The sequence below is a fragment of the Oryx dammah genome, unplaced genomic scaffold, assembly GCF_014754425.2.
Source record: "Oryx dammah isolate SB20612 unplaced genomic scaffold, SCBI_Odam_1.1 HiC_scaffold_16, whole genome shotgun sequence".
NCBI classification, from domain to species: domain Eukaryota; kingdom Metazoa; phylum Chordata; class Mammalia; order Artiodactyla; family Bovidae; genus Oryx; species Oryx dammah.
The window spans coordinates 34,524,275-34,534,331 of record NW_024070200.1 but is presented as its reverse complement, the minus strand read 5'-3'; the positions used below and the strand labels follow the sequence as shown (position 1 = coordinate 34,534,331).

The 10,057-nt window shown below is 46.8% G+C and overlaps 1 pseudogene; it reads right to left on the bottom strand.

Moving 5' to 3' along the window:
* Window positions 1-7,990: 7,990 nt before the first annotated feature.
* LOC120875327 lies at window positions 7,991-9,529 on the bottom strand (annotated as a pseudogene).
* Window positions 9,530-10,057: the final 528 nt, after the last annotated feature.

Here is a 10,057-nt window from a genome sequence, read left to right as displayed (position 1 = left end):
GTTCCACACATCTGATATCCTATTCATTTTTATTCATTTTTTCTTTTTTTACTTCTGTTTACTGAAAAGTCCTAAAGCAATTCCAGATTTGTTAGTGAGAGACTTCACAGGGCCAGCCAGCTACTCTCCTGGAATAATAGCCAAGCTCGACACAGGTGCCTTCTGCCCTTGGTCCAAGCAGCAGAGCTAGATGTGGATCAAGTGAGACAGGAGGAGGTGGGGAGAAGGAGAACGGAGACAATTGCTGATCAACATTATGTGGATCCACGGGGAGCCCTCTAAAAGGGAGGCTTGAGCCACATGTAGGGTACAAGTGTAGTCCAAGGTGGAGTCCAAATAGCTCAGAGGAAAGCTGTCTGTCAGAAAAATGTGATAGCACTGCCAAATGCACAGGAAACCAGCTACAGAAATTGTGAAAACTCTCATGGTTCTATGTGACAAGATGCATTAAAATGATAAACACCTGCTTTGGCCTAAAATTATAGTTTATCCTCTTTGATTTTCTATACTTCCCCAAACATCATAAATAATATTTTGTAGGTACATTAAAGCCCAATGTGTCAACATAGTGGTTTAATAAATTACTACAACATTGCTGAGCATACTTGTGGTTTGCAAATTGGTGGTGGGGAGGAGCGGTAAACCATCAAAGCTAAGAAGCCATGTATCCCCTTTAACAGCCATGTCTGGGGCAGAGAATGAAAATGAGAAGATATATGTTCCTCCTTGCGGGTAAGGCCTGAGCCAATACATGCAAAGTATCTTAAACATTACGTCCAGTTTGAGATAAGGTTCCAGAAGTCTTCTCATATCTATATTATAAAAGAACAAATAAAAGTAATTTAAACTGTTTGTCTGACTGCATGTATTCTAAGTAGAATCATAGCTTGGAACTTGCCCTTAAGGCTGACAACGCTTAAATACCCATGTGCAGAGAATGGCATGAGCAAATATGCCTGGTTCCTCACCAGGAGCAAGGAGCCTTGGTGGGCAGAATCTTTGCCCACATCATGGTCTTTCCTGGAACCCACATTACCTGGGCCAGGAGGGACAGGAGTGACCCAGAAAACTTAGAATGAATGACAAAACTTTGTTTATCCTCTTGCTGTTACTACCTGCATGCTTCCCAACTACTTTAATATTGGGATCTTTTAAATCTTTGAAATATCAACAAGTTGAGAACAATAGTGGCTTTAGAAGGGCTACTTGGGACTGGACCATAAAATAAATTCAGGTGCATTTGTCTGTCAAACCCATCTTCTCAAACTCTTCTATCCTCTCACTACCTTATCTTCCTGGCACTCTCATTGACACCCCACCTCCACTTCATCTGCAGTCACTGGTCCTCACCCCCATCCCCAACAGTTTGCAGTTACCTAAAACTACCAAGAAGCTGATGGATGGCTAGGCTCTTTCCTAATGTGTTCTAGGAAAGACTTTTGCTTGGTAATTTTGCATTTATAAAGATAACAACGACAAACCTCTTCAGCTATCCAAAAAAAGTGAAGTTCTACAGAGTATAATTGGATAGTTGTATGCTTTTTGATACCTAATGACAAATTCAAGGCATGGTGGGGTCAGATTTATGGTCTTGGAGGATCAAAATTAGAGGAAGGGGACGCCATTTCTGATTAATGCCACCAGCACCCCCACTCCTTTCTCTGTTCAGAAAGTCCATCCAGGACTTTCTCTAGATGAATTTGGTTGTGCTATCAAGGGCCTAAGAATGCAGCTCCTGCAACACCCTTACCATACAGACTTTTCTGATGAAAGCTCATGTCTTGAGAATCAATAGAACCAGGAGTAAATTGGTGGTGCCTGAGCCTGCCCTTTCAAACTCAGGATTGAAAACACCTGGAAGGAGAACTTGCACGCCGCTTCAGACCTGCTTAGCTTTTCAGAGAAGATGCTGTTGCTCCTGTTCTTACTGGCTGAACCCCTGGGGCTAAAGGAGGTAAGTGACTGTGCCTGTCTTCAGTGAAAGTCGTGCGGTCATGTCCGACCCTTTGCAACCCCGTGGATTATACAGCCCATGGAATTCTCCAGGCCAGAATACTGGAGTAGGTAGCTTTTCCCTTCTAAAGGGGACCTTCTCAACCCAGGGATCGAACCCAGGTCTCCCGAATTGTAGGCAGATTCTTTACCGGCCCAGCCACAAGGGAAGGCCCTCTGTCCTCAGAGGCCTGGCTTATTCCAGCAGCACCACTTCCCCAGTGCCTGCGACACTATCACTATGATGTTCCTCACCTTAGTCCATTCCCAGAAATTTGCTAGATTCCAGATCTGCTGCTGGACATGCGGATTACAGAAAACTACTCCCATGGAGACCCGGTGGGTCTTCTCCCTTTCATAGGTCACACCCTGGCATGTGGAAAGTTATTTATGATTAGGATGGCACAGGATCCTGGTGGGGAGGGAAAGCTGAGAATGCGTATTGTAACTTCCCATTCTCCAAAGCTAAGGGTGATTGCTATGTCCCAGGAGCTATCGTCTAGAATGAGAATGAAGGAGCCATCTCACAGTTTCTTAGATGTCAGCCTCTCGTTGAACCCCCTCTCCTGAGCTACTCTGCTCCACCAGGGCAGGTATCTAGAACCCAGGCGGGCCTCACAGTGTCGCCTCACCACCGATTCCATGGCCCTCATGGGGGCTGGCTTCCACCCAGGCCACCTCCTCCCATTTCCCCGCCTCACTCTGGTTTCTAATCCTTGCGCATGTCCTCTTTGGCTTGAAAGTTAAATTGCTTAAAAGATAAATCTGTGCTGAAATTCAGATCACATTAGGACCCAAAGAAATTTTGGAGACTGTTCATTCACATATCCAACAGCATTTGTGGGACATTTACAATGTGCCTGGCTCATGATGGGGGAGAAAGAAGCCAGGGTATTCTGTTCCACGAGCTCAAAAGTTTTGGGTTTTTGAAACCAGCCTCCTCTGGAAGTAAGCAGGACACAGGGAGTCTGAGAAGCTCAGGGACAGAGAAAGAGCCAGAGTAGGTCAGAGAGAGTAGCTTCCAGGTGGTTTATCTCGAAGACAGATCCCCACCCCCTCACATGTATTTGAAGTGCTCCAGAACAAGGGCTGAGCCTCTCCTCTCTATGGGGAGATAAGAACTAACCAGGGAAGCAGGTCACATTGCAAGCCTGCTGTGCTGCGCGGGGGAGCCTGGGGCCCCCATCTCATTGAGCTGGGTCCCTAAAGACCATTGAGGACTATCATCCTCTGAGCATCCCATTGTTTTAGGCCACCTGTCAGTTCCTGTCCTGTTTCCTATGAAGACGGAACTCCAGGGAAATTTTCTCTTTCAGGGGAGATCAAATGGGGCAGAAAGGTCAGATGGCACTCCCCACTGTACATGGTATCTGTAGATTTTTAATGACAACAAACAAGGCTGGAGCAGATGTTGGGGGTTCCTGGCATGAGACAACTTCATGTTAACTGTGGCTCCCTGGGACAGAAGGTAAGGAGCACAAAAGAGTCTTGCTTTCTGGGAACCCCTAGTACCATCCTAGGCCTCGTAACTCAGGAAAGCCCCAGAGCATGCAGAGCTGATGCTAATCAATGGAACCACCTGACTTCTCTTGGGCCAGGGCAAACCAAGTGTGGGGTACTGGGGGGAAGTGTTTGGAGAGAGGCCTGTTAAATTTCTGGATGTGAAAATGGTTTCGTAATTTTTTGCACAACAAAACAGTGAATCATAATGTAGCCTGTGAAAATTATACCTCTGGAAATTCAGTGGAAACTTGAAAAAGCAACCTTTTTTTTTTTAAGTTGAAGTATTGTTGATTTACAATGTTGTGTTAGTTTCTTTCATGCAGCAAAATGATTCAGTGACACATATACATATATAATTCTTTTTTAAAACATTCTTTTCCATTATGATTATGAATATAGTTATCTGCACTACACAGCAGGAGCTTATTGTTTATCCATTCTATATGTAATAGCTTACATCTGCAAACTCCAACCTTCTCCTAACCCCCTCCCCAGGGGCAACCATAAGTCTCTTCTCTATGTCCATGAGTCTGTTTCTATTTTGAATATAGGTTCATTTGTGCCGTATTTTAGATTTCACATTAAGTGATTTCATGTGGTATTTGTCTTTTACTTTCTGACTTCACTTAGTATGATGCTCTCCAGTTGCATTTATGTTGTTGCAATGGCGCTATTTCATTATTTTTTATGGCTGAGTGGTACTCCACTGTATATCTGTACCATATCTTCTCTATCCATTCATCTGTTAATGGACATTTAGGTTGCTTCCAGGAGAAGGCAACGGCACCCCACTCCAGTACTCTTGCCTGGAAAATCCCATGGATGGAGGAGCCTGGTAGGCTACAGTCCATGGGGTCGCTAAGAGTTGGACACGACTAAGTGATGTCACTTTCACTTTTCACTTTCAGGCATTGGAGAAGGAAATGGCAACCCAGTCCAGTGTTCTTGCCCAGAAAATCCCAGGGACGGGGGAGCCTGGTGGACTGCCATCTCTGGGGTCGCACAGAGTCGGACACGACTGAAGCGACTTAGCAGTAGCAGCAGCAGGTTGCTTCCATGCCTTAGCTATTGTGAATAGTGCTGCTATGAACATAGATTGCATATATTTTTTTGGATTAGAGTTTTGTCTGTATATGTGTCCAGGAGAGGATTGCTGGTGATAAAGCAGTCTTGATAGGTATCAGTCTAGTGAAGTTTATAGTTATTCTGGGGGTCATGCCACCTAAAATCTTGAAATGATTCATGATGTATTAGGCAGATTTTGTATACTGAGAGTTTTTTTTTTTTAATGTTTCCACAAGAAAGACATATTCTTTGAGCTATTGGGACTGGTCCTGGGCTGCCGTCTTGTCTCCAACTCGAGGTTGGTGGATGAGTTGGAGAAAGGTGGCTTTCTCCTGGGGTCCCCACTTTTCCCAGACAAACTCAGACAACCATGATCAAGGTCACCAGCCCTCACTTCTGTGATGCTGCTAGTTCTGATGTATCACCAGTGTCTAGCTTCTCCTGACTCTGATGCTCTGCCCCAGGGCACAGGCACCAGGTTTCTGTGGACCGGAAGTCTGCCTGAGCTATCAGGTCAGGAGTGAAGTTCCTGGTGGGGTTTCCGTCCTAGAGCTTGTCATGGTTTTGTGACTTTCCAGACAAGTCAGTAGGTCTTCCAAAGCACAGAGGTTGAAAGCAGAGAAAGAGAGAGAGAGGAACAGTGTTCTTTTGCACTAGTTTTTGGTGTGCCAAATGTTTTCTTGCCAAAGCTCTGCTGCTGAGGTTTGCTTAATAAGGAAGTGTGCTGAGCTGTGAGGAGTGGTGGAACTGGCTTCTGAAATGGTCATGAAGGGAATTGTCCTATGGACATGGGCATGGTGAGGGCTGTAGAAATCGTTCCAGCAGGGCGGCTGGAGGCAGACAGCTGCCTTGGAAAGATGACTGGCAGGGAGAGGCTTGGAGGAGAGACGGGTCTGTCCTGGGAGTTTCCTGGGCATTCCTGACCTGGGTGGTGCTCTGGTTGTTGTTGTTTACTTGCTCAGTTGTGTCCAACTCTTTGAGACCCCATGGACTGTAGCACGCCATGCTTCCCTGTCCTTCACCACCTCTTGGAGCTTGCTCAAACTCATGTCCATTTGAGTGGGTGATGCCATCCAACCATCTCATCCTCTTTTGTTCCCATCTCCTCCAGCCTTCTATCTTTCCCAGAATCAGGGTGTTTTCCAACGAGTCAACTCTTGCATCACATGGCCAAAGTATTGGACCTTCAGCTCTGGGGCTCAAAGTAAATGTCACAGAGAGGAAGGGCTTCATGAGGACTCTTCCACTGCTCTCTCCTCTCCCCCTGCCCCTCACCATCAAGTATTCTTTCCATCTGGCAATGCAGACATTTAATAATGAGACTGTTATCCCTGAGAACATATAAGTAAGAGATAATTCCTATGGGTAGGTGATATCAAATTTAGAGGAAATGACTGAATGTTGTCAAAGATGTATTGTTAACATTTTGTGGAAAATGGCATACACTGAACTTTAGGCAAATGAATTTTTGACAAGAAGTACCCATAAACATGGGTATCAAGATTGCCGGGAGAAATATCAATAACCTCAGATATGCAGATGACACACCCTTATGGCAGAAAGTGAAGAGGAACTAAAAAGCCTCCTGATGCAAGTGAAAGAGGAGAGTGAAAAAGTTGGCTTAAAGCTCAACATTAAGAAAACTAAGATCATGGCATCTGGTCCCATCATTTCATAGCAAATAGATGGGGAAACAGTGGAAATAGTGTCAGACTTTTTTTTTTTTTTTGCCTCCAAAATCACTGCAGATGGTGATTGCAGCCATGAAATTAAAAGACACTTACTCCTTGGAAGAAAAGTTATGACCAACCTAGATAGCATATTAAAAAGCAGAGACATTACTTTGCCAACAAAGGTCGGCCTAGTCAAGGCTATGGTTTTTCCAGTGGTCATGTATGGATGTGAGAGTTGGACTGTGAAGAACGCTGAGAGCCAAAGAAATGATGCTTTTGAAGTATGGTGTCGGAGAAGACTCCTGAGAGTCCCTTGGACTGCAAGGAGATCCAACCAGTCCATCTTAAAGGAGATCAGTCCTGGGTGTTCATTGGAAGGACTGATGCTAAAGCTGAAACTCCAATACTTTGGCCACCTCATCCAAAGAGTTGACTCATTGGAAAGGACTCCGATGCTGGGAGGGATTGAGGGCAGGAGGAGAAGGGGACGACAGAGGATGAGATGGCTGGATGGGATCACCGACTCTATGGATGTCAATTTGGGTAAACTCCGGGAGTTGGTGATGGACAGGGAGGCCTGGTGTGCTGCAATTCATGGGGTTGCAAAGAGTTGGATATGACTGGGTGACTGAACTGAACTGAACGCATAAACATAATGGACAAATTTGCCAAGGTATATCTGTGTTGAGCCAGTTGGATTTGATATGTGCATATGGATCATTCCATTTCAGATTATGGAAACTGCAAGAATTCAGGCGGGAAATGTAACACTGCAAGGAGTAGTTAACATTTTGATGGATGCAGAGCCTCCTAGCTGATTCTCTACAGTTACCCTAAGGTGCTAAAAGCTTGGGTTTAAATTATGTTACTTCAGAAATCCTTTATTTCAATATAATATTGATGTATTAGTCATGAGTTAATCTTCAGGGTAAAAGGCATTTTATTTTAGTCAACATATTGTGTGGAAGTTTGTTTAATTTTAGAGTAACAAACCCAGAAGGAGATTCTCATCACAGTGAAAATGAGAACACCAGTCTAGAGCACAGTGAGGATTGGTGTGGGAAAGGGTTTAGGAGAAAGACTCTGGCTGTCCATAGACACTTGGGTTGCTCCCATCTCTTGGCCTTCATGTAAAGCGCAACTTTGATATGGATGTTTGTTAGATATTTTAAAGAGAGTAAATCTTTTTTCTTTCTTCTACTACTTGCATGGCTTGATTTTTAAACATTTAGATCTTTGATCCCATTTGAGTCTTATCTTGGATTAGGATAGGAAGTATGGACCCAACTGTATCTTTTTTATCCAGTGATTCTGTTTTGTTTCAATGACACCTATTAAAAGTTTGTTTCCCAGTGGTTTGAGAATTGTTCACCAAATATTAAATTGGGCCTCATTTAGAATTTCAGTTGTCCCTTTGGTTTGTCTGTCCAACTCATCCTTCTCACACCAATGGTATGTGGTTTTGGGGTACACTTTAATACCTAGTGTGGAGTCTTTTTAATACTCTAGTGGGTAGAGAATAGAAAGCCGTACTCTGGGGAAAGGTAGGCCCCTCCATCCCTCCCCAGGCTGTGGGTAGAGGGGACATGGAAGAATGGGTGGCTTGGAGGAGGGAAGAAGCTCATGCTGACCCCAAGACGGTAGGAATAGGGATTCACTTGTCCTGGGAAAGAGAACCCATCTTCCTCGACAAAGCTCACCCTCATTCCTGGCACACTTTGTTGTACACAAATAATGTTTAATGAACACATTAGAAATCAGTTATTGCCACTCTAGACGAGGATGTTTATTAAGGCTCTGGGAACTGCCCTGGAGCTGGGCTCTGCCCCAGAGAAGGAGAGTCAGTCTCGTGGGATGTCACTCTGGTCTCCACTCTTGGAAGCGTCTCATTGTTCTCCTTATCCAGGGCAGGAAGCTGGAAATTCTGGTGAAGACTGCTGGAGGGGTCCCCATCCCGTCTCCATAGGAGACAATGCCCTGGGCCACGTTGCTACACACGAGGGGGCCACCAGAGTCCCCCTACAGGCAGAGGAGGGAAGGGACAGTCAGTTTTCCAGGACTCCCCACTCTGCTGCCCTCTCCCAACCCTCAGAGAAGATGGGGGTTGAGGGGAGCTCCTTCCAGGGCTGGCTGTGTGTGAGATGGGAGGGTGGTGGGGTGCAGAAGAAAAGCCTCTGAATTTTCCCATTGCTGGACTTCAGCCCTGAGTGTGGTTACTTCTCCAGCCCAACACAGGTCACAGTACCTCACCGGCCCCAGGAAAACACTGCACGTAAACATCCTGCTTGTCTGGTACTTCTCCTATTCCCCCAGACACCAGATGGATGGGGAAAAGCACCCCCATGTCACTTTGGTGTGGACCCCAGGCTGCAGCCATGGAGATGGAATCTGTCCCCACTGCCCATTGTGCCCAGGGCCTCCTATCTTGGGCACTGTCAGCAGACTCTACATTGTCTTACCAGGAAAGTGGACTTCCTCTCTCTTGGGTCCCCTACACAGATCTGCTTTTGGCCAGTGTAGAAATCGAAGCGACTGTGACACTCTCCATCCCTCTGAATTGTCAGCTGCACCTCCTGGAGTGTGATTGCTCTCCTGTTCTGTCTGGTGAGGCCCCAGCCGGCCACGGTGCACTGGGTCCCAGGGCTCAGCATTCCTCTGTTTGAGGCAGAGCTACCAGCCTCACAGCTTCATTCTGTCTGACTCTGTATGCCAGCTGGCAGGAAGTGTGCAGGCACTCAGGGACTGTATGCTCACCCCATGCCTACCACCACCCTGGGAGTCAGCCCTGATTCCCTCTCCATGGTCCCAGGACACATGAAGCCCCCCAAGCTGGGAGAGAGCCACCCAGTTGAAGAACCAGAGGGTCGGTACCTGCAGTAACATGATGTCGTTCCGGTTGTTCCGCTGATTGTATCTGGGGTGGGGGATGGGTCTGAGAACAGGGATGCGCTGCTGCGTCCATTCAGAAGCGGTGACACTGTGGATCCCTAAGATGACATTTATTTGGCTGCAAAGGAAAGGGAGCCTAGAGGTAGGTTTGAGCTGCAGAAACTGCGGTCCCCGATACAGGTCAAGTGACTGCCCAGGGTAGCGAGACCTCAGCCAAGGGAACCAAGAGACAGGAGGGCTCTGGGGCTGAACTCTGTGCCTTAGGCCTCCCGTTGAGATGGGGGAGACTGCTCAGCCTTGAGATGGGGGGGTGGGGGGAAATTCAATGACCTTAAATTTTGCCTCCCCTACCAGAAGTTGAAAAAGAGCTTGAATTCACAATTTGAGCCCCATGGTGTGCCTTCCATCTCCCCCTCTTATTCTTTCTGATCAGACCCTCCTTTCTATCTATCCACACAGGCCTTCTCCTGGTCTTTCTTCACCTATTCATTGCTAGAAACCTGCCTTCGATGGCTCCTCTCATGAACTCTTCTGGACCTGCTTTGCTGGTGCCCAGAAGTCCCTTAAGTCCTCACCTTCCCAAGCAGTGAGCTGCTGTCATCACGAAGTCTTCTCGCACCAGGAACCCCCCACAAATGGTTAGACCCGCTGATGTCAGGGTCTGAATATATGCCATGTAGGGGCAGGAATGGGGCCTGGCCTCTCGGCCTCCGATGATCTGCCCTGGAAGGAAGCACTAGGATTATCTCTGCACTGGCAGGTGTGTGGACATCAGCTTGGTGGCTCCAGAAAGGCTGGAAGTTGGGGAGCAGGAGAGATGAGCAGGGGCAGGGTGAGCTGGTGGTTGGTGAGAATGGGATCTGCAGAGAGCAGAACTGGGGGAGGTGCCAGGATCCTGCAGAAAGTGCCTCTGGCTCTCCATCCAGCCTCAGTGC